Source organism: Vulpes vulpes, chromosome 3 (assembly GCF_048418805.1).
Source record: "Vulpes vulpes isolate BD-2025 chromosome 3, VulVul3, whole genome shotgun sequence".
Classification (NCBI taxonomy): domain Eukaryota; kingdom Metazoa; phylum Chordata; class Mammalia; order Carnivora; family Canidae; genus Vulpes; species Vulpes vulpes.
In genome coordinates this window covers 71,337,510-71,363,218 of record NC_132782.1, presented here as the reverse complement: position 1 = coordinate 71,363,218, position 25,709 = coordinate 71,337,510, and the positions used below count along the sequence as shown (strand labels likewise).

At 36.8% G+C, this 25,709-nt stretch overlaps 1 long non-coding RNA gene across 3 annotated transcripts in view; it reads right to left on the bottom strand.

Moving 5' to 3' along the window:
* LOC112909308 (uncharacterized) overlaps positions 1-25,709 on the bottom strand; it is a 38,377-nt gene that overhangs the window by 3,973 nt on the left and 8,695 nt on the right. For 2 of the 3 annotated variants that reach the window (XR_012000489.1, XR_003233097.2), the window contains 2 exons: positions 22,812-22,928; positions 20,096-20,213 (listed from right to left, as the gene is read on the bottom strand). This is a non-coding gene — a long non-coding RNA (uncharacterized lncRNA). Of the gene's footprint in view, positions 1-20,095; positions 20,214-22,430; positions 22,929-25,709 lie in introns of all 3 variants that reach the window. The other variant, XR_012000488.1, reaches the window with a different exon arrangement.

The window sequence follows — 25,709 nt, the reverse complement described above, 5'->3', positions numbered from 1 at the left end:
TCAATATTTGTATACATTGTACAATGACCAGCACAGTAAGTCTAGTTAACATCAATCACTATATACAGTTTAAAAAATGTTTTTTCTTGTGATGACAACTTTTAACACTCTCTTAACAACTTTAAAACATGCAATACAGTATTATTAACTGTAGTCACCTTTGCATACGTTATTTTTCCATGACTTACTTTTTTAAAACTGGAAATGTGTATTGACTCCCTTGACCCATTTCACCCATCACCCACTCCCAATTCCCACTACCAATTCCAAATCACCACTAATTTGTTCTCTATCTATGAGCTTGGATTTTTGTTCCTTTATTTGGGGGGTTTTGTTCCTGTTGTATAGATTCCACACATAAGTGAGATCATATGGTATTTGTCTTTCTCTTATTTCACTTAGCATAATGCCCTTGAGTCCATCCATGTTGTCACAAATGGCAAGATTTCAATCTTTCCATTTGTACATTTTTTATCCATTCATCCATCACTGGACAGTTAGGTTGCTCCCACATCTTAGCCACTATAAATAATGCTGCAATGAACATATGGGAGTATATATCTTTTTGTATTTGTGTTTTTGTTTTCTTTGGATAATACCCAGCAGTGGAATTGCTGGATCATAAGGTAATTACATTTTTAAATTTTTTTAAAGATTTTATTTATTTATTTATTTATTTATTTATTTATTTATTTATTATTTATAGAATGTGAGCAGAGGGGAGCAGCAGGGGGAGAGAGAGAGAGAGAGAAAGAATCTCAATGCAACTCATGCTGAGTGCAAAACCCAATGCCAGGCTGGATCTCATGACCTTGAGATCATGATCGGAGTTGAAACCAAGAGTAGACACAAAAGACTGAGCCACCCAGGTGCCCCCTATTTTTAATTTTTTGAGAAACCATAAAATTTTCAATAATGACTGCCCCAATTTCCCATCAACAGTGCATAAGTGTTTCCTTTGCTCCACATCTCTGCCAACATTTACTTCTTATCTTTTTGATGATAGCCATTCTGACAGGTGTGAGGCGATATTTCTTGTAGTTTTGATTTGCATTCCCCTGATGATCACCGATACTGAGCATCTTTTCATGTGATCTGTTGGCTATCTATATTTCTGCTTCAGAAAAGTGTCTAGTCAGATCCTGAATATTACTTTTGAAGCTGTGAAAAATAAAACTTCCTCTTAAATAATTTAATATTTTCTCAGAGATAACCTGTAATAATAATGAGAGCTAAGTGCCCATAAAACATGCATACTTAAGAAATAGATGTGGCCAACTTATTCATTAGCTTTATAGTCCTCTGATTTGATTTTTAATTGAGAGATAATTTTAGTTTTCTCCAGAAAAGAAAGAAATGAACGATATTCTCTTGAGATAATCTGATACCTATGATCCATTGTATTCTATTTGGTATGTGGGACCTTTTTATTACAGCATCAGGAAAATACTGTATTTTTATGAATCATAAATCTTAGAAATCAGAATGCTCATATGCCAGAAATAGTGACACCCTTCTCCAATGTAGCACAATCCAGTGGAGCTGGCTATAGTGTAGAAGCATCACAAAGAAATGAAACTCCTTAAAAGGTAAGCTTACATGTACCTGAATATTAATTTAAACCTATTACAATCAAATTGAAGATATTTAAAAAGTGATAGAATACTATATCTCTAGGTGATTCTAAAGCCGCTGAATCTTGTGAAAATTCAGGGAAGAATCTTCACATGACAAATGTGAAAAAAAGTTTCATTCACATTATCTTAAAAATGGTGCTATATCTCAGTAATCTTTTATATTATGGACCATTTATGAATCTTCTCATGTCTGTGCCAAATTACATTAATTTAAACCTGGATTTTAAAAAATAAAATACTAAAGCCATAGCATTATTAACAAAGACATTAACAATTCTGATTTTAAAACATGGCATTCTATAATTTGGTCAAATTAAAATGGTATAATAAAATATAAGGACTGGTATTCTTATTTTAATGAGAGTGTTTTTTGCATAACAACAGTATAGAGACCAGTATAGAAGTAAATATATACATGATTTTGATGGATAAACTGAGATGGAAATTGAGAAATATAAAATAAATAGAAATATAAGCTCTGTGAAGGAAGGGTTAGTCACATCTCTTAAAATGTAGAGTAATGGTGTGTCTTGATATTACAGAAAAAGATAATTTTAATAAGTAGACATCTTCAATAAAAAATAGCAAAAAAGTGTTAAACAAACACTATACAACATTCTAAAATGGTAAGAAAAATTTTACTTTGGTTAGCTGTCTGGAACAAAGTGACATGCTGCACCATGTCCTAACGCGATACTGGTATTTAGATTCCTAGGACCGCACTTCAGATTCACACCTGCACAGCCCAGTTGTTTCGGGTACAAAGTCTTTATGTGACTGGCCAGCAACTATGAAAATCAATTCAAAAACAGAAATCAGTTTTTTTGAAATATAGAAACGTATGCCGCTTCAGGATTGTGACGTAATCTTTTTTCCCCACTGTGAAAAACCAACCCTAAACCCATGCTTCTCTCTCAGGATGCTGTAATGAGAAATGTTCTTCCTCTTTGTAAATACATATTTTAAGACAACCTTTTGGGGAAAAATTTTTAAGTGTAAAAGCCTCCACCAATTTCAGTATATAGTTAATTTTCTCAATAATTTCATTCAAATGTAAACCTTAGAAATATTCTTCGCATGGGGTATTTTTAAAGTGAAGTTTCAGAGAAAAATTTGAGAGTGCCTAGACCTAGATTTTTAGTGTTTTCCCTCATGCTTCTTTTGTGGAAAGAATGAAATAGAGGTGGTGGAGCGTTGTTTCCTATTGAGAACCTGGGTGTGAGATTTATGTATTTGTTTCCTTCCTTTGAGCACTAGCAATAGAAGGAAAGCTATAAAAAGAAAAAGAAAAAAGAAAGAAAAGAAAAGAAAAGGAAAAGAAGAATAGAATAGAATAGAATAGAATAGAATAGAATAGAATAGTTTAGAATAGAATAGAATAGAATAGAATAGAATAGAATAGAATAGAATAGAATAGAATAGAATAACTCTTTGTGCAGGGTTTCGTGGGAGAGAATTCCATCTGAGTACCAGATAGCATCAGGCTTGCAAGTGTCTGACATCCTGGCCCAGGCTCTTCTTAAATAATCTTCCCTTTCCCGTTTCAATGAAAGTGGCATACAGCTCTACACGCCCCTTACTATGAAAGGGGCAGGGGGTAAGCGAAAGGCATTTTCCCACCTAATTAGATGCCAAAGGTGGAACCACCAAAATAAAGCAAATCCTGACTTCCATGCAGAAAAAAAAATGACAGATTTTACATGTGAATTTTATGATATTTATACTCTTATTCATCAGAAAATTAACACTGTACATGCAAATCATGGATTGGGGTTATTCACTTTTCTGTGAATTACCTAAGTTCTGGTATCTCCCCTTGTAAAAATGTATGAACATTAGCAGTATTGGAATTTTATCTTTAATAATATTTGCAGGGGGAAAAAGATATTTAAATTCCCTGATCTCTTAAAAGGGAGGAAATAACACAATGGAAATGGATCCAGAGCCATATGTAAAATACATGAATGACTGTCAGAAATGACTCTAACTAAAATGCTTCTGATATTTTAAATGGGACCCTTAAACAGAAAATGTTCTTTACCTACAAAGACAAGCATTTCTCTGATATTTGTTTAAAAACATTTATTTCAACAGCACGTTGAAGTTTCTCAAGAAAGTTCCTTTCAATAAAATCTTGAAATATATATATTTTAAAAAGGACAGCCCGGGTGGCTCAGCAGCTTAGCGCCACCTTCAGCCCAGGGTGTGATCCTGGAGGCTCAGGATCGAGTCCCACGTCGGGCTTCCTGCATGAAGCCTGCTTCTCCCTCTGCCTGTGTCTCTGCCTCTCTCTCTCTATGTCTCTCATGAATAAATAAATAAAATCTTAAAAAAAAAAAGAAAGAAAGAAAAGAAGAAAGAAAGAAGGAAAGAAAGAAAAAGAAAGAAAGAAAGAAAGAAAGAAAGAAAGAAAGAAAGAGAAAGAAAGAAAGAAAGAAGAAAGAAAGAAAGAAAATTCTTTTCAGCTAATGATGCAACCTAAATGATCTGCTGTCAGCTTTGATTCTTTTATTAAGACACACAGTATAATGGGTTTCTGGACCCAATTTCAGCACGCGTGTGGGGACACTTCCCCACACCAAAGAGCAGTTCTTGGTCACTAGCTCAGTGTCCTAGTTAAGTCAATTCAGTGTTAAGTCCTTCTGATAGTCCCCACCCAAAGGCATCACAGCCCATAGGCTAAGGGCTCATTCCTACCACCCTGCCCCCTCCTGCCACTGCCGATTCCCAATCCCAAAGGCAGGTTGCCAGCTTTGTTTCTGGCAGAACCGCTGCAGATTGGAAGTTCCCAAGACACCTTCCTTGAGTTCGATTAATTTGCTAGAGCTGCTCACAGAACTCAGAGAAACATTTTACTTTCTAGATTTCTGGTTTATTGTAAGAGGATATAATTCAGGCACAGCCAGCTGGAAGAGATGCACAGGGCAAGGTGTGGGGAAAAAGCATGCAACTTCCATGACCTTTCTGAGCACCCCACTCCTTCCAGAACACCACATGTTCACCAATCTGGAAGCTCTCCAAACTCATCCTTTTTTATGGAGGCTTCATCACACAGATATGATTAATTAAATGGAGGTGACTGATTCAATTCCAGCTCCTCTCCCCTCCCCAGGGAGTCAGGGGGTGGTGACTGAAGGCACCAACCCTGGAACCACTTGGTTGATTCTCCAGGCATCCAGCCCTCATCCTCAAGTGCAGAAGTCACCTCATCAACCTATCAAAAGACACACTTGCTGCTCTCAACTCTTAGGCAATTCCAAGGGTTTTGAGAACTGTGAGCCAGGGCCGTGAACAAAACCCAAATGCATATTTCTGATAAATCGCCATATTGCACATACACATACCCACACATAAATACCACAGATGTTGCCCTCAAAATAATCTAAAACCATCATTTTATTGATATGAAAACTGAAGCACAAGAGACATCAAGTGACTTGAACTTGCATCCAAATAGCTACTAACAGAGACTGGAATATAATTAGGTTTGGTTTATTGTTAACGTGATAAAATGTGACCTAACGACACAATACTTGCTATTTTGTGGTGTCAATTGATAAATATCAGTGAGAATGATCATAATGATTTGCTTTATGCTATTTACCTTTTGTGTTTGTTTTGCTTAAAACTATATCACAAACATCCTTGAAATAAAAATGTAGATTGTCTAATGTCAGAGATGAAAAAAGTAAAACAGGGGAAAATTGTATGAAAAGGAAAGCAAATAGCTAAGTGTTTAAGTAAGAATGAGCACTTAAATCTCTTGAAAATAATTTTAATTCTGAGATTCCTATAAAATAGTGTCACAGCCTATAAAATTATTTTTTTAATATCTCCACTTCAAGAAACTCATTTGCCAGATTTGCTTTCCATGGATCATACCATTGTTTTACTAAGGCTTCATACAGTAATAGATGCAAGGACCATTAAAATAAACATTGTTTCTGTCTCATTAATTTGTTTGATAACACCTTTTATGCATAGTGGACTGTGTGACCTTTCTTTAAAATGAAATTTTAAGTACACGAACCATACTAACGCCTTTCACAAATACTGGCATAACATTAATGGAATTAATTAATTCTATGGCATTATTATCATTGTACCAGAGTATTCATACAGCAGCCACAGGAAGACAAGAGGTTACAGAGATCTAAAAATAATAGTCAGCAATCAGTACAAAACCATATTTAGATTCCCAGGTGTTGTAACGCAGCAATATCTTCTGAATCCAATTCCTGCAGGGATAGGATGCATTTACAGCAATTAAACAACACTCCCTTTTATTTCATGAAAGGGTGAAAATCTATTTTTGCAATCAGCTGCAATTATTACTCCATTATCCTATTTTCCCTCTGAGGATTGTTCCTGATCTTGGACCTTTAAACACATGAGCTCCCAATACTTCAGCCTTAGGGGAATAGCCATCTCATTGTAAAGACAGCTCAGTAATGGCCAGTCATGGAATAACAATAGAGCTCTCAAGATATGTTGCCTCAGAATATTCAAATAAATATGTAAAATTAATAAAACCATTCTGAATGAAAATGCACACCATATGATGTATGAGCAAACATGTACTGATTATATCCATACAAGTGGTATTCTGCAAAGTTGTGAGAGGAAGAGTATGAATTAAAATTTGATAATCCATGCATAGAAAATACAGGGAGTGCCTATTATGTGCGAGGCACTATTGTGTGCTTGGTGCTGCAGTAGCCTCAAAGTTAAAAGCAGAACTCTACCTGTCAAGAGATTTAGTGAGGAGGTCCGACAGGTAATGACTTCAAGGTGAGATGTGATTAACGCTCTATAAGTGGGGCAAACCATGCTGGACAGTTATAGCCACTTAAATCACTCCTGGCTGGAGTAGCCAGGGAACATTTAATAAAAAAAGGAACATTTCATCTGACTTTTATCCTTTCTGGGGGAATCTCAAAGATAGCTGGACAAGTACAATTTATGCCAATGCATTTTCTGATCCAGGGCAGGGTGGAAAGGCATCCCTAAGACTTGTACACCTCTCTGTTCCAGGCTATTATGAAAAAGTATTGAGACATTAATCTTAAGAAGGTTGTATAGCTACAATTCTCAAGCCAATAGGTGTATGGTGGTAAATAACGTGGTATCCTTTGATGGACAGAGGCCAAAAGATTGTTCTGTCTTCCTGATATGCTGTATTACTTGACCCACCTTGAGACAAAGGTGAGAATGATTGCTAGAACCATTTCCTACCTCTAGGAAAAGTGACTATATTTTCATAAAATAAATTGAGCCATCTGGGTAAATGCTGTCTCTAGGTTCATGTGAGTCATAGCTATTTCCGCATTTCCTGAAATGTAATTCCACTAGTTAAAAATTCCCAAGATGGAAAAACAATCCCTGATACCACAGCTATACATTTTGTTTTTACCCAAGAGCTTCCTTCTCCAGATATTGATCCAACTGGCTTCTCATCTCTCCCTTGAGCCAGCAGCATTCAAAATCATTACAGGGCACAGTAACGACAGTTTACAACATACACAAGAAAGCAAGCATTGTCAGGAAGACTAAAAATTCTCTTATTCTCTTGGTAGTATCAAGCTTGCCCATTTGTTTCACCAAGGAACATTCTGGTTAATCAAGCTTTAATTAAAGAACCCTTTGCAACATTAACTTCTTGCTAAAGTAAAGAAGAAAGTAGACGAGTCCAATCTTGCTTGTGTATTTTGTTTATACCAAAGTAAAACAGATCTTATCAGAAAGACTCTAAAGCGGTAACTTAAAATATCTTCCTTACAATACTTACAAACTCTTCTTACAATATCCCCCACAGTAGACAAGTTTTTACTTCATTCTTGAACTTAGGTCAGAAGGAAACATCTTTTAGATCCCATGTTAGTCTCTTTTCATCACTCCAGAATTCAAGTTATTTTCTACGACTTTAATAACTAATGTTTATCACATTTAGTGCAAAATATTTCAGTTCAAGTCATACATTCAAATTACTACACCACTTAATTTATACTTTATTCTCCACAGTTTATTGTGAATATTTTTCTATACCCATCTTAATACAAGGAAACAATGCAAGAAAGGAGAAATAAGTGATTTCTCAATGATAATCAAGATTTTCTATTATCTTGCTAGAGTAAAATGCTGATTGGAACATCAAAAATTTTCCTGAAGTTTCTTTCTCTCATTAGCATCAGGTTTTCTCTGTTTCCTGTATGGAAATTCCTATCATTCATTCAAAATTCACCTCAAATTCAAATCCTGTTCAGTATCTTTATAGAAATGAACTACCATGATAGTAGAGCGTATAACTTTGCCACAATCATAACATTTATCAAATCTTAATTTACCACTATCACATTTTTAATTATTTCTACCTATACACTAATGTTTATTGACTCAATTATTCATTTTGTATTTAACAGATAACATTCATTATTCTAAATTCTGTAGAGAAGAAAAGATAAAACAGAAATGGATATGGTACTCATAAATCCTTCTGTTTAACAAGAAAGATTGGACATGTACATGGGTATCTTTCATGTGAAGCTGAGCATTTACATTAACAAGGGAGGCCCTGGTTAAGAGTTATAGGAGCTAATAAAGAGGAAAAAGGAAGTATTGAGTGATGATGAAGAATACAACATACCAGAGAGCTAGGAAATTTGGGCTTTAGTATGAATAATAAAAGGAATAAGTGAAAGCTTTTCATGGAGGAGTTAAATGGTCAGGTCTAGCCTTAAGGCATATTTACCTGATGACAATGGTTACATCTAATCAGATTGAGAATGGCTGGGATGTGGGAGAGCACTCTCGTTCTTGAAATTTAATGAGAACTTAAATTAGGGAAATGTCAGTGAAAGTAAAGAAGAAGAAACAGATTTAAGATTATCTTAAAAGTAGGCTTAGTCACACCCAGGCATTGACTAATGGGGAGAATAGGAGGTAAGGGTAGGAATTCATGGTGCCCCCAAGTTTTGCGAACTGAGTGACTGAAAGATTTGGAAAAAGGAATCAGGCACACAAGAAAAGAAACCTGGAAAAGATGACAATTTCAGATGGAACACTCCAGAATGAAGGTCAATAAGACATGCATCCAAATTTTAGGAGACATGAACACATTTCCATCACAATGCTTGAGCAAGAATTTGAAATTTACGTAGAGATGTGAAACCATGATATACAGAGACTTTGAATGAGATCTACAGAAAGAAAGGCAAAGTAGATCAGAGATACCCTTCCTGTTGACAAGAATTATTACAAGAGAATTTATAGCAAGTTACGGTTACCCCTCGGCTGAACTCCTAGATATCAGAGATGCATAATATTGACTTTTGGCAGGTTTTTATAAGCCAGAATTTCCAAACACATTTATGATATTTGATTAATCCTCAATCTGTGCTAAGAATTTTATGTATGTTATTACAGGGCAAATTAAGAGGAGTCGATATATGTTTCAGAAGTTTCTGTTCCCAGGGGGCCTGGGTGGCTCAGTGGTTGAACATTTACTCCTGCTCAGGTCGTGATCCCAGGGTCCTGGGATCGAGTCCCATATTGGGCTCCCCGTGGGGAGCCTGCTTCTCCTCCCTCCCTCTGCTTACATCTCCGTCTCTCTCTCAGTGTGTTTCTCATGAATAAATAAATAATATCTTTTTTAAAAAAAGTTTCTGCTCATATTTGCTTATTTCTTTGCAACAAAATTTCTTTCTTTGCAACATAATATCTTTATAATATTACTCATAATGACCACTGAGAGGCTAATTATACAAGTGGAGAGTGGACAGATCGTGTATGACAATAGAACTCTGAGTCACAAACTCTACAGAAATCAACTCAGAAAATCAAACATCAACTCCTGCAAGCATTAAACCCAGAAAGAGCAGACATTAGGCATTGACTGCTAGTTTTCTTATTCTTGTGCCTGCTTCCAACTTGGGACCAACTAGAGAAAGCCAAATGTGTTCCCTAAACAATCATATGAGATGCCCCACTTGTGGTTAACCTGCCTTCACCTTCCCCATGCCAACAATCTCTAATTAGAGCATACCTGAAGTCTTTCTTTTTTAATTATAAATATTTCCCCCTCCTTTGCCTGCCTTTGAGTTTCCGCCAAATGCAAGCGATGGTGGCTGACTTTCTTTGCTTCAGCAAGCTCTGAATAAATAGCTTCTAATTTGTTTGTTTGTTTGTTTCATTTGGGTGGAGTTCCTTTATTTCTGGGCTTTCCTGGAAAAATGATTTGCCCTGCTTATTTTTGGCCCCCAGCCTTCAAACAGATGCAGGACCCATAGAATCCCTTTGTGCCTTGCTGTTCATGGCTTGTCAAGTCTTCACCAAAATGGTAAGTCAGCACCAGATCTGCAACCTACTCTCTTTGTGTTGATCTCTTCAACTATTCTCAGGATACTTGCATATATTATAACAGAAGGGATACTGGGATAAAGATTGTCCTACCAATAGAAAAAAAGAAAGAAAGAAAAGAATGAAGATATTGATTTTTTCAGTCAGGGGCATCAACAATATTGCTATTCCTCACTTCCTAGGGGTATTTAACCCAGATCTAATCCTATCATCAATTCCTTTTGAGCCACTTATTTCATTATAGTGGATTGTGCTTTTTTCAATGTGCCTACATATCAGTATAGTGAAGACCTTTTTGCCTTCACAGGGCAAAGATAACAATATACCTGGATAATTACGTTCCATGGGTTCACTAAAGGCCCCTTCTACCTTTTCCGAGGTCCGCAATCAAGACTTAAGAGTACTAAATTTCCTTTGTGATTCAGTTCTGATACAATATGTAAATGGTCCCCCTACTATGTTGAAAGAAAAAAGAAGCCTATGAAAAGGATGCCATTTACTTCGTCTGAGCCTTAGATGAAAAAAAGAAATACAGTTACAAAAGATAAATCACAATTTTACCAATTTTACAGTCCATTATTTAGGTGATGACCTATCTATGGAGAAAAAAAACCCATTCAGTTTTGATAGACTATTCACCTTCTTTGACTCTTAGAGAAGGACAAGTGGGAAGATTTCTAGTCTTATCTGGATACTGAAGATGATGCTGGCCAATGTTTTTCTGAGGCTGCATTTATGAATGGACTAAGTCCTCACTAAGAGACCCTCCGCTTTGGGAGCCCAAACATGTACAAGGTCTTCTGGAACCTGAAGAAGTTTCTTCCAAGGTTTCCTAACTACAAAACACTTTTGGGGGGTCTATTTGTGCATGACCTGATTTGGACAAGCTTTTTTTTTTTGCTCTTTTGGTGGTATATGGGAACCATCAAACACCTATCACTATAGCCTTACCTTTAACTCAGTCATGAAGGCTTATCATTCTTGTCTTAGGGGAAGAGTTGCCAATGAAAAACTTGCTAGTAGTTGTTTTGAACTAGTTCTAGCCTCCACCCTTGATCCCATGGTTGCCAGACAACTGTCTGAGAACATACAACACTTTTCAGCCAGCTAATTAACTCTATGAGATGGTGTTACTTTCACCCTCTCACATGACTATCCACTTGTTCAATACCCTGAGTCCTGCCCCTGCTTGAAGAAAAGGAACCTGAGGATTATTTGACATCAGGTAGGGAACTTTTGGTACCTCAATCATGTGTGTTAGATTCCCCACTGGGAACCCTGATCTAATATTATTTATTGATGAATCATACCTCAAAATTAAAACTGAAGCTAATCAAGCAGGCTATGCTATCTCTAACTTAAACAGTCCTATAGCATATAGAGAGTCCACATCCATACTGATAGCAAGTATGCTTTTGGAATGGTACATAACTTTAGGATGCTTTGGAAACAAAAAGGTTTCTCTTTAGCTGGAGTCCCCCTTCAAAAGTAAAAATGGTCTGAAAATAAAGGAACTTTCATGCACTTCTACTTCTAGAGAACTATTATAAAGCTACAGACCCATGTAAAAGATAACATGGACACTAAACGAAATTCTCCAGCAGATCACTGCATCAAATAGGTAGTCTTAATCAAGGTTATTCTGTATAGAACCTCAAATGATAAATCTCTGGAGGGATTCAAAGAGGTCATTATAAAATGCAATGCTTAGTCTCTGATTTTGAAAAGGAAGAACTGAAATGTTCTGGTTGGATCCTGCCCTCAGATAACTTCTGGAACTCCCAAGATAGATGCTTGGTAGCATCAGATGATTTTAAATGGATATTAGCTAAATTTCTCCGTGAAACCACTCATAGTACAGACACATTGATTACTATCTCAAGTCAATGTTAGTGGAAAAACTTTAGAAAGACAGCTGAGGTTATTTTCATGGCATGTGTCACCTATGGACAACATAACTGTAAAGGTGACAGACACATAGCCAGGAAAGAAAGGTTCAAGGTCCCTTTGTACACCTTTCAGTGGGTTTTTATTCAGGTTCCATTCTCCATGAAGGAATATGTGTAAATATAAAAAAGTATGGCATGCCAAGTTTTATATCACATGATGGAGACACACTTCATAGGACCCATTACAGAAGAATTCTGTGAGGCCTAAGCACTTTCCCAAAAATGACACCACCTTTATTTCCCAGAATATTCTGAAAAAGTTGAAAGAACAAGCAACATCCTTACATTGTAGCTGGCAGTTCTTTCAGAAACCCTGGAGTGTCCTCGTCCACAGGAAATCCCATTAGCCTTTACCATCACATGGCTCACCTTCTTGGAGTCCTATCAGTTATCTCCTTATGAATTGGTAACTAGGAGACCTGTGCCCTCAGACATTTCATCTATAATAGAAGATTCTTTCCTGCTTCATGAAGACATGGTAAAATACTGCAAGAGACTTATGTACTACACCCGGTCCAATCAACCAACAGCATAATGCCACCTTCCCATAAAATCTTCCTAAAAAGCCTCTTCATACTCTTCAACTCCAAGATTTCACAGATTGGAAGAGACATCAGACAAAAATTTCTCTTAAACTCATTGAAAGGAATCTTTGAGCACCTTCAAATGGATTTCATCCACCTTCTGTTCTTTATGGGATTTGAATGTTTTAATTGTGTCTTTTCTTTTTGCCCTCACCACTACACCCCCTCCCTCTTGGGTTCTGCTACCTTTCATCTCCCATTCCCTCTCCAGGTTTCATTCCCCTGACCAGTCAGCTCTTGCCTTTTCTTCTAAGTTCAAGACATCTCTGGCTTCTTCAAATCCTATCCTGGTATATAAGGGAAGGGAGAAGAAATGTGTGGGAAATATCAGAAAGGGAGACAGAACATAAAGACTCCTAACTCTGGGAAACGAACTAGGGGTGGTGGAAGGGGAGGAGGGCGGGGGCTGGGGGGGGAATCGGTGATGGGCACTGAGGGGGGCACTTGACGGAATGAGCACTGGGTGTTATTCTGTATGTTGGTAAGTTGAACACCAATAAAAAAATAAATTTATTAAAAAAAAATCCTATCCTGGTGCTGCATGGAGGAGGAGGAGGAGGAGGAGAAGGAGGAGGAGGAGGAGGAGCTGGGACTGAAGCCCAGCCTGCCATTTCTAGTTATTGAGTCTTATCAGGTACCTGTCTATAAATATAGCACTGAAATTCCAGAGAGTCAGTCCCTAGGTTCACAATATCACAATTAAAGAATCGGTTCGGAATTCCACACAACTGAGAGACCATTCCAATAGAGGATTGCACACCAAGATTCTCAGAAATCCACTCCCTTCAGTTTTAGACTACTGGATGAGCCAGCTGTCACCACGATAAAATTGCCCCTGAGGAATTCTGGTCTCATCAAATGAGGCCACAGGGAATCACAGTGGATGACATTTCCACTTGCACCTCCATGGACAAATGACTTTAAACAAATATATCTATAACCAGAAAAAGAGCAAATCATTAAAATCCATTTATTTACCCTTACCTGTCATCTTGAAGACACCAGTGGAGAGCCAAATCTGTAACCTAGCTAATGTAAGGCCTTGGTTCTGACCTTATATAATAAATATCTTTTTTCCTGAGTATCCATGCACCCCTACTAAATACTATTTTCTTTGTGTCCAAAATGCCTGGACCTATTTTTCTCAAACTAACACCTCTTGCACTTAGGAAAGTATTTCAAGATTTGTCTGTACACAGAGACACAGACTTACTTATTTAAGTCCATAAATAACCAAAGCTGGAGAATCCAACTCTAGACATGAGTTGCAAAATAAGACCATTTTTGATTATTCAGGCACTCCACCTGGGAGAAATAGAGATTCATTTTTTTATGTGAATGATCAGAGCAGTGTTCCCAATGGAGGGTGGGGGATGATACAAATAGAAAAGACCAGGAAAACTATTACTAACTTTGGCAAATGTTATTGATGATAACACTTTTGCCATAGATGGAATACAGATCAGTCTCAGCTTGTTGGCAAAAGTAGTGATAAACCATTACATTGTCCTGGATTTCTTGTTGGCTAGTCATTCATGGTAGCATCTGTGCTATTGCTGAAGATTTTGTTGCGTTTAGATCAATGGAACAGGAGAGATAAACAAGCTAGTATTGCTTTAAAGAAAATGCTCTTTGAGTCTCTAAAGTTGATCCTCATGTCCTATGGGATTTGTTCTCTTGGTCTGGGTTAGGCAGTTGGGGCTACTGGTTCCAAAGAATCTTAGAGAGAATGGTGTTTGTTCCCATTTTTGTCATAATGGTCATGAGGCTGATCAGTTGCATTCTATCTCAGAATCTTAAGTTCTGTCTAGATGCTCTTTCACCAGGTGATCACTGTGATGATATAATAATAAAAAGGTCAAGCAAATCTCAAAATACAGATAGAAATAGGCAGCCCACAAGCAGAAAAGATCTAGATCTTTAGCCTTTCCTGAATTGGCCAGCTGCTTGCAAGCTAAAGAGAATAATCTAAACAGGAGGGCTAAGATTTGACACTAGCGCTCTGGCCCACACCTTTGCAGCTACCAGAACAGGAAGTCAAACCATTCTCTCTGAAGCACTTAGCCCAGAGCAGTCAAGATGTGTTCAATAACTGCCAGCTTCCCTACTGTTTACCTCCGTTTCTAGCTCAGAATCAATCACTTCTGGTTAGTTGGCTTCCAGCTTCACCTTGCCCACACCTCCAATCAAAACACACCTGAAACCTTCCCCTATTTCTCTACAGCTTTCCCACATCCATCCCCAACTCTGAGGCTCCACCAAAAGCAGCATATATACCATGGGCCTGGCATCATTTTATGCACTAAATTAGACTAGACCCTCTGAGAAGCAGGTGATAGAATGGGATTAGACATGTAAGAGGTTTACTGGGGTAAACACCTATGCAAAAAAATAGCAAGAGGGCTGGAGCAGGCTGGCAGAGTTCTCAGACAGTGCCACTGTTCTGGTCCCCGTGAAGGAAGACAAGAAGCCAAGAAGGCAGGAAGGAAGACTGCAAAGGAGGGAGTGAGAGAGGAAAAGAAAGACAGAGGACTTGGAATATGTCAAGCCTGTAATTCTAAGAAACTTAGTCTTAGAGCAGTGGCCTCCCATGTTCCTCTCACACTCAGCCGTGAGCCAGGAGGAGCCCACCTGTGGGAAGTGTAGCCTCAGTGTAAATGTTTGGACAATTATACTCCACAAGGCAGGAAATCCAAATAGTTTGTTATGGGCTGAATCGTGTCCTGACAAAATTCATGTTGAATTTCCAATCCCCAGACCTTTAAATGTAACCATGTTTGGAGAGAGCAACTTTAAAAAAGGTAATTAAATTAGGATGAGGCCAATAGGATGGGGCTCTAATCCCATGCAATTGGTGTCCTTATAAGAAAAAGAAGTGACACTTAGGGATGTGCATGCACAGAGGAATGATGATACTGGGACACAGGGAGAAGATGACTATCTGCAAGCAAGAAGAGAACCAGAGGAGAAACTCAACTTGTTGACAGCTTGGTTTTAGACTTCCAGTCTCCAAAACTGTGAGAAATAAGTGTCTCTAGTTTTAGCCACTCAGACTATGCTAGTTTGTTACAGCAGCCCTAGCAAATTAACACAAGGTGCATTTTCAGACTGCTGTAAGCACTATAAAATGTGTGTGTGTGTGTGTGTGTGTGTGTGTGTGTGTGTGTGTGTGCAGAAACAACTTTTGGTGAAGATGTAGAGAACAGGAACCCTCATGCACTGTTGTTGGGAATGCAAACAGAGGCAGCCACCATGGGAAACAGTGTGCAGGCTCCTCAAAGACTTAAAAACAGAATTACCCTATGATCCAGCAATTGCACTAGTGGATGTTTACCCCCAAAACACAAAAACACTAATTCAAAGGGATACACGCACCCCTATGTTTATTGCAAATTATTTACAGTAGCCAAATTATTGAGGTAGCCTATGTCCATTGATAGATGAAAAGATGTGGTATATATATATACAATGGAATACTATTCAGCTATAAAAAAGAATGCTATTCTGTCATTTGTAACTGTATGGACGGAGCTAGAGAAAACAAGTCAGTCAGAGAAAGACAATACCATATGATTTCACCTCATATGTGGAACTTAAGAAACAAAACAAATGAGCAAAGGAAAAAAAAGAGAGAGAAATGAAGAAAGAGACTCTTAACTCTAGAGAACAGACTGATGGTCACCAGAGGGGAGGGTGTCGGTGTAGAGGGGTGAAATAGATGACAGGGACAGAGGAAGGCACTTGTCATCATGAGCACCAGGTGATGTATGGGAGTGTGGAATCATGATGTTGTACACCTGAAATTAATATAACACTGTATGTTAACTATAAGGGAATTAAAATAAAAACTTAATTAAAAAAAAAGAAAGGGAAAAATGTGTGTGTGGATATGTATGAGTCTGCGTATGTGTGTATGTGTGTGTGTGTGTAGATATTCATTTCATCCTCACAAGCCCCTATGAGATGGTTACTATTATTATCCTCCTTTTCTAAGGCAAAGATAACTTAAATTTGTCCCAGTTCATGCTGCTCATAACTGGTGAGAAGATTTGCACCCAAACAGTCTGCCTCCAGTGTTCTCAAGCATATGGTACTGCGCTTAGTGTCACTGTATTAGATCTCCAAAACTCAGCATTCCTCCTCCTTCTATTTTATGCTCTGTATAACTAACTGTAGGTATTCTTATTTTTCTGCAATTAATTTTTTGGGAAAGATTTAGGATATAAGTAACAAATAAATGATTCTTTTTTAAACTATTTTTAACTTTTTAGCCATGTGAAAAACCTGTAATATTAAAACTAAATTATTTGATTTAGCAATCCAGTTTGGTTCAATCCATGCTAATCTGTGTACACATAAAGATATTGATTTATTGCATCACCAGTGTATATGGGTTCTATGCATCTTTTTGTGTGCTACTCAAGAAGTCTTCATTCTGTTCAGATCCCTCACATTTTATAATATACAAAGAATATAAAATTTATAATTGTACATAATTGTATTTAATAATTAATATATTAATTAATATCTAATACAATAGATTTAATACTTTGTAAAATGCATTAGATTAAGTTTATATAATTTATATATAATATGCAATATACAATTGTATCTGGTTTATAATATACAGATAATATAAAAATTAATGTTACATTAATTTCCTTTGCTTCAATTATGTTTTTCCTACTAGGAGCTAAAGCAGCTCGTGACTTGACCTCTTTGTACTTCTCCAAAATTTATTCTAATCAAAGACCTTAGGCTTTTATAAAATGCTGTAGCAAAAACAAGTGCAGGACCCCAAAATTCTCTCACTACCTCTTAAGAAAAATGTTTTAAAGATTTTATTTATTTATTGGAGCAAGTGAGAGAGAGAGCATGAGCAGGAGGAGAAGGAAGCTGAGCAGGGAGCCCAATGGAGGACTCCAGGATCATGACCTGAGCCGAAGTGAGACACTTAACCCACTGTGTCATCCAGGTGCTCCCTAAGTACCTTCTTGTTTCTGAGAAAACTCCTTCCTTCTCTAGGCCTTTATTTTTTTCACCTGTAAAATAAGGAACTGGGGATAAAGGTGACTTAAGACAACACAAACGACAGGCTTAAGCCAAAACACCTTCCCAAGTCATGCTACCAGTACCTTTTCCTAGGAACTTTCTATCACTTGGCAAACTGTAATTCCCACTGCTGATCCGTTCATTAGGCTGCAATTTAACCATCTTAGTTTAAGCGGGAAAAGATGAGCTCTTTACCAAGGATTTCAAAAGAGCTGGGGCTTCACACAGAACAGGAAACTCATACAAAGGGAAAATGACTCTCCGGTGAATATTTCCTAATTAGGTATTAAAGATAAGGGGGAGTCAGACACATTTCTGCCAAAGAAACCTAGCATAACAACATTTGAAAACTATTGTCTTTATAATAATAAATTAACTTTTACTATGGATTTATAACATAATTATCATGATATTAAAATCTTATTTACTAAAATAAACATATATCTTGCTAGTGACCCAGTGGGCGTTATACAGGTATACATTTTTACCATTCTTTGTTCACTGGTATCAAAGATTACAGAACCCTCTTCTGAAAGGTACTGTGTCACTTAGTGACAGTTACAGTGACTATGTTACAATGTATATTGGAACCATAAAGCTGCATGAAACCTAAAAATAAATTTAATGTGAAAAAATATATTTAAAAACCATTGTAGTTTTATAAACCTTGGTTTAGTATCCATGTTAATAATAAAAGTCGGTGTCAAATATTTCCTTTGGTTTTAGTAATCACATTTGCTATAGAATTGAGAGCTAAAGTATGATTCTGACTTGTTTCAATGTGTACTAATTGTTCCTGTTGACTGCATTTCTTTCCATGGTGATTTATAACAATAAAAAGATACTAAAATTCAGCAGCTTTTCTTTTGCTGGTTGGATTTTTTTTCAAGTAACCCAAAGCATAACTCAGTCCATTTTTTAAAAAAATATTCCCTCACACAATCATTTTTTAAATCATTAAATGTGGGGCAGCCCCAGTGGCCCAGTGGTTTAGCACCTGCGTTGGGCTCAAAGTGTGATCCCAGGGTCCTGGGATCAAGTCCCACGTCGGGCTCCCTGCATGGAGCCTGCTTCTCCCTCTGCCTGTGTCTCTGTCTCTGTGTGTGTGTGTGTGTGTGTGTGTGTCTCTCATGAATAAGTAAATAAAATCTTTTAAAAAATCATTAAATGTGATCTGGTTTTCATTTTATATCAAGTTCAAATATATGAATTCAAAGGATGATGACCTAGATTTTCACAAAGTTTTGATCATCTGGAAATCTGTATTTCCAAGCTATCATATAGACAAGATATAAAAGGTGATAAACACATTAGGATCTGGTAAATAATTCCTTGATAATGATGTAATAATGCTATTGATAATTTTTGTACGACTTACAGGGCACTTAATAGAAAGCACCATTTAAAGCATTCCAGTCATCGAATCCTCCTAGCATGATGTGATGAGGTAATACTATTGCTATTCTCTGAAGAATGAGGACACCGAGGTCCAGGAAGATTTTGTTTTTAGTAAATTGCAGCTGGTCTACATAGTTGAGACCAGATTTCGGCCTGGGTGATAGTAGAATTAAAGGTAATACTTGATATATCTATTGTGAAGCTTATTTAGCTCTATATTTTAGTTTGAATGTCACAAAAACATGTAAGTTAGATAAGGTATTACAAAAATCAGGAATATTAGGTTTAGTTTGGAGAAATCTGTTACCCACAGGTATTAAAAGGCTTATTAAAATTGGAACATCTGTCATCTCTTAGATTAGTTCATTGTAGTTTATTTTTGGTTTAAGAGAAAGATCCTGATGATATGAGATTAGGAAAACCGACATTTATACTCATTTCACCAGTTACTTTAATGGTTCCAGTGACCTTGGGACTTGCAGATCTCCAAAAGCCACTTAGTTTCTCCATTATTTAAAATACACACATGTACACACATGCACATGCACTCACACTTGGATCTTTTCTAAAGTTACTTTCCAGTTGCAAACCCTTGTTATTTATATTAAAACTGTAAGATAGCCTTATAAATAGTAACAAAGTCACAAGATAATATCTGATTCCGCCATACCCAATGAAGAAAATAATTTCATTTTTTTGAATTATTGAATATTAATGCATGTTGTTTGCTTTGAATAGCACCACGTTACAGAATAAACACAAAATATAATTTAATTGCCATATTAAATTCCTACAAGCACAGATCTGATGCCTACAATTTCAACATTCCCATCTCCTGACACAAGAATAAAATTTTTCTTTTAAGTTGCTTATTTGCTCTCCCATCATTCAGGAGAATCATTAACCACAGTGCAATAGTTGCTTATAAAAATAATTTTGAAATTTTGGTTTGTAATTACATCATTGTAATTGTGGATATAAAGCCACAGTGGTTTTCAATTTTGAATCACAGCTTCTTTATGTGCCACCTTTCATTCTATTTCTCAGAAACCTCTGTTAGTTGGCAAATTGAACTCCAATAAAAAAATTTACATACAAAAAAAAAAAAGAGAGAAATTACCAACTGTCTCTTGCCAGAGAGAGTGTTGTTCATAGAGAAGTAGCTGGAGCACAGATCAAGGCAGCACTTGGGAGGACCTGGATCTCCATCTTATGAATGTCACTTGGAAGAAGATGCTCTTTGGGAAAGGCAGACATAGAAAGGAAGGGGTAATTTAAAGGAATAGTTACCAATCCTGTTTCCATACAGGCCCATTGAGTTGTACTTGTGCAGCCAGGGCGCTATATTATATATATCCTTTTAAGATCTATTTATTTTAGAGAGAGAGTGGAGGTGGGGGGGGGGGGGCAAAGGGAAAGAATCTCAGCAGACTGCCCCCGCTGAGCACAGAGCTCAATGCAAGGCTCCATCCCAGGAAGCTGAGATCATGACTTGAGTCAAAGTCCAGTTGGACACTTTACTGATTGACCCACCCAGGTGCCCCTATTCTATTTTTGTAAACAACTTTATTGAGACATAATTGACAAACTAAAATATACCCGTTAAAGTATTCAATTCAATGGTTTTCAATAAATTCCAAAAATGTCATCACCTCAAAAAGAAACCTTGTAACAGTCACTTTGCATTGTTTTTCCCTACACCCAAGTTCCCACTTTGGGCAGCTGCTAATCTACATTCTTTCTTTCTGGATTTGCCTATTTTTCCCATTTTAAATATATGGAATCATACAACATGTGGCCTTCCGTGTTTGACTTGTTTTATCTAACATGTTTCCATGATTCATCCATGTTGTAACATGTACCAGCACTTCATTCCCTTTTATTGCTGAACAATATTCCGTTGTATGTATAGACTACAGTTTGTCAGTTGATGGGCATTGGATATTTCCACTTTTTAACTAGTACGAATAATGCTACTATGAATATTTCTATGCAAGTTTTTGTGTAGACACATATTTTCATTTCTCTTGGATACCCAAGAATTGGTCCCCTTCCCTAGAGTTCTAGGCTTCTGGTTTGAGTTGCTAGATCATATGGTAACTCTGTTACTACATATTGCACACAAGAAATGGATGAGTGTCTATGTCTCTGTATGTGTGTATACAACATGTGTAGGGGAGTGGTACCCATGGGTGTAATGTGTTGTTTTATGAGATAAAAGGTGTTGTGCCCAAGATTGCGAATCTGAGAAACCACCAAGGAGCCGACACCGATGCAAGCGCACGAGGGTTTATTAGCAAGCTTGAGCTTGGGTCCAAGTATACCCGACACAGTGTAGCAGGGACTTGGACCCCGAAGTGGGTTACAGCTGGGTTTTTTTATAGGCTGGTCTAGGGGATTTTCAGAAGGGATGGAAGAATTTCTCAAATTCTGCTTACATTTTGATATGGGGCTTTCAAGGGCATTGAGCTCTGTTCTCATTCTAATATGGGACTTTCTACTACAGGTGTGGGCTCTGTTGTCTTTCTGATATGGGATTCTCTGCCGAGGGCAATTCTGAGCTTGTTGTCTTTCTGATATGGGATTCCCTGCCGAGGACATTGAGGACATTCTGCAGTTTTTCCTATAAAGTTCAGCTCTTATTCACAGGGGCCTAAGATGGCTGTACTTGTGCTAATGCTAAACTTGAGGTGGAATGGCCTTGATTTTTCTCGGCCTCCACAAAAGGAATAGAAGAGAAAACAATGAAATGTAATATAAATATATACTTCAATAACAAATGTATTTATTTGATGTTTCTTTGCACATAAGACAGACTTATAGGTATGGCACTTATAATTTGTGATACTTTTTAAAATATTAAGTTAAAAGCACAATTCCTAACTTCAGTCACCTAAGCAATATCTCAACCTTAAATTCCACTTTTTCCTCATTTGAATGAAAATAACAACTTTGTGACATTGAAGGTTTTTTTTTTTAAATTCTCTTATACTATATGTGTGCTTGGTATTAATTGACAATTATGCCATTGTTTTCTTTAGCCAGCTCACAATCCATTCCTGCTTACATGCTTCAGTGGCTAAGAAAGGCCAGCCTGCCAATTGACTGTGTAAGATGAACTGGAATAATATCAGAATCTATTAGCTCTAGAGCAGGCAGGGAGCTGCGAAGCTTGAGGGAAGGAGAACACACCTCACCCTCAGAGCTTGTCTATCAGCAGTTGCCAAACCTCACTTAGAGATTATTGTCTTCTGAGGACAAGGCATACCTGGAGGGTGGAAAGTAGTTAGATTGTAGATGAGGAGTTAGTTAAGGTTCATTAATATGTTAATAAATTCACCACATCAGACAGACAGCTGGTCAATATATAAATTATATAACAATCCCATTCAATTTAAATATTCAGCAACAATAGGCAGGTTTTTAAATGATAACCTTTAAATCCTTTCACTTACCTGTTAGTTGAAAATACAAATCCAAGTCACGGATGCTTTTAGCTTAGCTTCCTCTCAGAGTGCTCTGTAAATCTCCATTTCTGTTCACCACCCACTTTGACTCTATTTTCCTACTTCAACCCCCAATTCATATTTCCCTAGTTATTGTTACATAATATATGAATGGAATTCATGAATTCTAAGTATGAGAAAATTATACTTGATAAAAAAGGACTGATATTTGCCCCATAAATGAGAGACTATTAGTCCAATTGCCCAGTTATACTGATTAGTCTGAAAGAAACCTGTATTAGTCTGCCCTGGCTGCCAGAACAAAATCTCACAGGTTGGGTGGTTTAATCAAATAAATGTTTTTTCTTAAATTCAGGAGGTTGGGAGTACCAGATCATGGTCCAGAGTAATTGGTTTCTAGTGAGAGCTCTCTTCGTGGTTTATAGACAACCACCTTCTTGGTGTGCCGTCTCTTGGCCTTTCTGCTGACGAGGTGTGGGTGTGCACCTACAGGAAACAGAGAAAGAGAGATAGAGGGATTGAAGAGAACCCTAGTGTCTCCTCCTCTTATAAGGACATGGATCCCATCAGTTCAAGACCCTCACCGATGACCTCATCTAACCATCACATTCTAACTACGTGCTGATTATCCAATTAATGAAACTTTCGCATATGCTAATACAGTAGTATTCATAAACCCACATCAGCATTTACTGGTAATCTAATTCTTAAAACTAAGGTTTTTTGAATAGTTCAATGAAAAGAAAATAAACTGATTTCTGACAGATCATATGACAGAATTGAAAAAAAAATATCCTTCTGCATATTTTGGGTTCCACATCAGATATGTTTGAGTAAAATTGAGAGAGAATTGGAACTATATCAGACTAAAAGTCTTCTTAACAGCAAAAGAAAAAATCAACAAAATGAAAAGGCAACCTATAGAATGGGAGAGGGTGTTTGTAAGCCATCTATCTGACAATACTCAAAATATATTAAGGATTTCATACAACTCAATAGTAAAAAAACAAAAACTAAAACAACACAAATGATTGAAAAATTAGACCTGAATAGACATTTTTCCAAAAAAGACATATGAATGGTCGAAAGGTACATGAGAAGGTACTTAATGTCACCAATAATTAGGCAAATGCAAATCAAAACCACCATGAGATATCACCTCATACCTGTTAGGATGGCTATTACCAAAAAGACAAGTGATAGCAAATGTTGGTAAGGGTGTAGAGAAAAGGAATTCCTTGCACACTACTGGTGGGAATGTAAATTGGTAGAGTCACTGTGGAAATTTATATGGATGTTCCTCAGAAAATTAAAAATGGAAATACCGTATGACCAGCAATTCCACTCTAGGTACAGATGCAAGGGAAAGAAAATCAGGATCTCAAAAAGATATCTATATTCCCATGTTCATTGTAGCATTATATACCAAGATATGGAACAGCCAAGATACGGAAACAACCAAAGTATCCACTGATGGACAAATGGGTAAAGAAATAGGTATGTATGTGTGTATATAATGTGTATATATAATGGAGCATTATTCAGTCATAAAAAAGAAGGAAATCCTGCCATTTGTGACAATATGGATGAATCTGGAGAATATTATACTGAGTAAAATCAGCCAGACACCGAAAAGCAAATATTGCATTATCTCACTTCTATGTGGAATCTAGAAAAGTCAAGCTCATAGAACTGTACAAGAGAATGGCGGTTGGCAGGGGCTAAAGAGTAAGGAAATGGGGAGATACTGGTCAAAGGGCATAAACTTTCAGCGATAAGTTAAATAAGTTCTGAAGATCTAATGTGGAACACATTGAGTGTAGTTAGTATTATGCATTTGAAATTTCCTACGAGGGTAGTGTAGATCTTAAGCGTTCTCATCAAATCACAAAGAAAAGTAACTGTGAGTTGGTGGATGGATTAACTTGATTGTAATGATCATCTCACAATATGTATATACTAAATCATCATGTTGTTCACCTTAAACAATTTTTATTTGTCAATACCTCAGAAAGTTGGAGTAAAAAAATAAGACAAAGAAGGTAGTTTCATAAGTATCATTACTTTTGAATTTTTTAAATAAATAATATGTCAGGGGATCCCTGAGTGGCGCAGTGGTTTAGTGCCTGCCTTTGGCCCAAGGCGCGATCCTGGAGTTCCGGGATCGAGTCCCACCTCGGGCTCCCGGTGCGTGGAGCCTGCTTCTCCCTCTGCCTGTGTCTCTGTCTCTCTCTCTCTCTCTGTTTGTGACTATCATAAATAAATAAAAATTAAAAAAAATAATAATATGTCGGTCCTGCATGACTTCCTAAATAGGGAAGCTATCAAAAATATCTCGTCTTGTTCCATATTTTTTATGTGGAAGTATATACATTCTTAGTTGTTTTGTACATTGCTCATTGTTCAGCATTGTAGTCAATGTGTTCTTATTTTGCTTTTAAAATGATGGGCAATGAAAATGACCATTCGAAGTTTCCATGTCTTGTGGAAAACATAGTATTGCAAATATAAATCATATCTGATATGGAGAAAATGTCAACTCAATTGCTGCTTGATAATCAAGACAAACTGGCTTTAGTGAACTTGCCACCAATATTCTGAAATATCTGTTTATGCATGCACTTTCCTTTTTTCAGCAAATTTAGACCACTTACTATTTACAGAACTTCTGGTGATATTTTGATTTTTGAATATGATGTGGATGCATGAAATTTCAGGCTGAAATTTGTACTATTAACAGCAAATCATTATTTACATAGTAACCTTGTACCGTTATGACCACATTTTAAATTTTTGCAGTCTTTTTACCTGATGGCAGCTTTTATTCAACAAGTGACCTCTATTATTCAACAGGTGATCTAGCAAATAATGGGATACATGTCAGTGCTGGTGTGGTATTCTTAGAGCAGACTTGCATTTATCTAATTTTTTAAATAAAAAATAAGTTATCATTAAAGCATAACCTTGGGTCTGAGGTTTCTTCCTAACTTCCGCCTTTGACAAGTAACTTGTCTTCTTTAGGTTTCAGACGCAAAATAATGGAGTTGCCCAAATGGTTTATAATACCCTTTTTAGATAAGACATTCTAGGATCATCAGGTGAAATTAGAAAGTAATTTTCTTCAGGCAACAATCATTTTAATCAGAGTCAGATAAAAAAAAAAAAGTCTATTTAGTCTCATTAGTGACAAAAAAGGGATTTTTTAATTCACCCCTCTTTCAGAAAAATTCATAATCACTTACGGCACGCATATATTGGATGTAATAA